Genomic DNA, 3,793 nt, shown 5'->3' with positions numbered 1-3,793 from the left:
AACCAATTTCCCTATCTTGTAAGTTAATATTTGCAAGCACAGCTGGAACCTGGAGGCCGATGGGCTGTAGATGACAAATTTGTTTTGATCCAAGGAAGGGAGGGTTCCTTTGAATTAAAAGGTATTTGATAATAGAGCATCAGTGTTGAAATCTAAATTAACATGATCCAATTGCCAAGGCTTCCTCACTGCAGAGGAGGTTAATTAGTCAGCAATCCCTTCTCCTGAGCAGTTTCTGCTTTGAGAGAATGAGTAGCAACATGAGCTGGAGTCTACAGTACATAATGCCATTAGGTTTATTACTTCCCTTTTACAGTTTGCAGTAAAGAGGACTGTTGCAATTAATGAATGAAGTGGATACAATGCTGCAGTGAAGGTCAGGGTGCGGCATAAAATGCTGAGCCCAGTTCTGCCCGCGTCACATGCTGGCAGGAGAAAGCACCATAGTTTGTCAGGAAAGGAAAATGGGATCAAGCTCTTCCTTTCAGTGCAAAGAAATCTCTCGCTCATTTGTGTCTGACAGCATCCTACCAACATCCCCCAGGAACGATACATGGGAACAGAGGCGAAGTTAATGCAAGTGTCAGTAGCCCGAGAAGAGAGAGACTGTTCAGACTGTTCAACCAATTAGCCAGAAACGGGAGACACTCCTCTGCAGATTGCTGGCTATGGTAGGTTGTATGTGCTGTTAAGAAAAAAAAGATGGCCCGAGTTCCAAATTTCATGCTCTTGCACCAGTGTAAATCCCAAACAGTCACTGCTGACAGTTCACTGTTGTGCAGCGGAGAGATGTTTACCTCTTCTCAAGCATTAAACTGGTGCTTCACTGAAAACAAAGCCAGCTAAGCCCAAAAGGCAATAACAATATATATTCCTTTCTTTTGATGCCTTTTTCTGTCGTTATACACCCAATTTAAAAACAAACAGCCTCACATGCCGATCACATTACAATCCCTTACATTTTCATGTATTCTATTTCCCAGTCAATCAGCTCTCATCTGTTTTGCATTTACCCTCTAAACTCTTCAGGGCATGGAGTATCACTTTTCAGCTTGTACAGTGAGAAAAAATAGATCTTTGATTATTACTGTAATACAAATTCACATTTGTGATCACAATGATTGCGATTGCAGAAAATGGAAATCATAAAGATTACTTCTCAAAGCTCCTGTTAAAGGCCATGAGATGATTGCTAGCTAATGATAGAAACACATTTCTTTCAGGACAAGCTAGTCCACCGTGAAGGCTTAATACCCTCCACTGGAGCAGCTAGGTTTGTTGGAAACAAGACACCATTGACAGATGGAGCACAGGTCTGTGTGTTTATGGTCTTATGCAAAATGCATGTGAAAAGCCTCTAGAGTTCTGGGTCCCACAGGATGAAGCAAAAGAGTTCGTAAAATCAAGTTTGCAAGAGAGCTGACTGATGCCTTCAGATAGCAAATTTCTTCAGGCATGTTTTTTTCCATGAGAAAGGGACACACTTTGCCAACCAGAGAACAGGGCAATTAGCAGTCACTGAGCAGCATGGACTATTTGTGCAAGGAGACCTTGCACTGAGCAAAGCTGGGGAAGTAGAAAAGCATGCTGGTGTAACTGTAAAAGAAACATTATATACCCACAGAACTGACTATGTGTGTATATGTTTACCTGCTCCCAACCATATACATGTTCCACATGGGGAAAACCATTTCCAGTATGTATGTTCTAACTTGAGGGGGTGAGGTAGGGCTAGAGAACCATAAAAGCCCTTCCTTCCATCCCTTGAGAAACATTCGTCTTCTGGCTTGTGTATGTGTGCTTGAAATGCACTCTGTTCTTCCTCCTTGCGCCACTCCCAGTATTGTGATGTTGCAAATTTGTTGCGAGTCAAACATCAGCAATTTTCTCCCTGGATGGAGCTGCTTCAGAGCAGTTGCTGTGCTTGAACCCAGTGTGAGGGGATTGCCTGCGGTTTCCGGGTTGTGAAATGAGAGGTATCACTTATAGAGCTCTCTGTTGATACTGCTTTCTTGGCTTCCCTTTGATGATGACTCGTGTGTAGCCATATCAGTAAGTGATAAAGTGAAAAATAAGCTCTGGTAAGATCACAGCACTGATGGCCAGATGTGTTCCAAGTGGTAAGAGGCCCATCAGAAAGGAAGTGAAATGTGTGGAAGGAAGAAAAGAACATTTATGTGTTTCTGTCCCAGCCCCTGCAACTTTGGAAGTTTGTCTTTATATTTTCCCCTCCATGGCTTCTAGTGCTGACATTTGCTGCGGAAGGGACGAGGATCTAATATAACACCTTATAAAGTAATTTGTACTACAATATAAGGCACTTGACCAAGATTTGGGGTCCCAAGTACTTGTTCAAAAACATAGTGACTAGGAACACATAGCCCAAAGAGCTTGCAGTCTCAATAAGGAAGATACATAGGAAGTGCCAGTGAAAGCTCAGAGGCAGTACTGAGAATGAAGCTTAGCTATCTTTGCTTCTCTGTGTCATCTCTACATTACACTGCTTTCTTTCTGATGACCCCTCAGCTCAGTTGATCTTGGCCATCAAATTGTTGAGTTGTAGGGACAGAAGGTGTCTTAGACCAGCTTCTTAGCTACACAGAGATTCAAAGAGCTTCAGGGAATCTGCAGGAATAGGTGAAGGAATAGACTTCAGTCCATTCTAGAGTGTGGCAGATATGTTGCAGGTTAATACACATAGTAGTATATATTGTTTAGTGTTTTGGTCAGGCATGTCTTTATTCTTGCTGCACATGAATATGCTTGCAATTTGTGCAAGAATAAATTGCGGACTAATTTATTCTTGGTATGCAAAGCAAGTTCCACAGTTTTTTACCCTCAGTTTGCAGAGGGAGTATATGCCAAGGATGCCCTGTCAATATCTTGTCAATCTTCATGGGGAATAAAAAATATGAGTCAGCCTGAACCTCCTGATCCCGAGTCATACACATCACTTTCACTTGCCTCCTTGCTGTGTAATGAGGTATATTCCTTCCTTTCTGAATCTTTCCTGAAGAGCAATGGAACAGATGATCTTCACGAGGCTCCGGCCTGGTGGCACAGACAAATTCTGGCATAGATCTGCTATGCCCCTTTACTCCTTCACACTTACAGCAGCAGATACGCCATCTCCTTTCTACATGGACACATGCTTCCCAGCCCAGTCTTCTGGTAACCAAAGGTTGTCATCTTTTGTCCATAGTGTTAGGGGACATCCTGGGTTATGGAAAGTCTGTGAGAGATGGGCAACTCTCACCACAGGAAAACTCATTACAAAAAAACCCAAAGCTTACAAGTGATCAGGCAGAGATTATGTCCTTTTGTTCCTGCAAAGCAGGCAGATCCATGCAGGACACAGAGACACATACGCTGGCAGTTTCCTGTGGTGCAAGGTGAAGGAGGATGGGAGAAATGCATGGACTATAAGAGTAGCCATTGTGCTCTGCAGCTTGTGTTTGGGAAGCCCAGCTGGAAGGTCTGAACTATGGCAGAAGTGCAGAAGTGAAACTGCAGCTGTGACCAGACTGGACATTTCCTGGCTCAAGCCACAAGTTCTTCTTTTTCCTGTGGAGTAGCAGGTTTCCCACAAGATGCACACACACTCATGGTGTGGTGCAGTGGGTAGAGTTTACAAGTGGTGTGAAGAATGGTCCAGTTGTACTTTCTGGTCTATACTGGGAAAAATACTGTTTAATATCTTCATCAATGACATAGTGGGATTGAATGCACTTTCAGCAAGTTTGCAGATGACACCCAGCTGAGTGGTGTGGCTGCCACGCCTGAGGGACAGGAT

Source organism: Phaethon lepturus, unplaced genomic scaffold (genome assembly GCF_000687285.1).
Source record: "Phaethon lepturus isolate BGI_N335 unplaced genomic scaffold, ASM68728v1 scaffold43672, whole genome shotgun sequence".
Lineage (NCBI taxonomy): Eukaryota > Metazoa > Chordata > Aves > Phaethontiformes > Phaethontidae > Phaethon > Phaethon lepturus.
Note: the sequence above shows the minus strand (reverse complement) of the source record.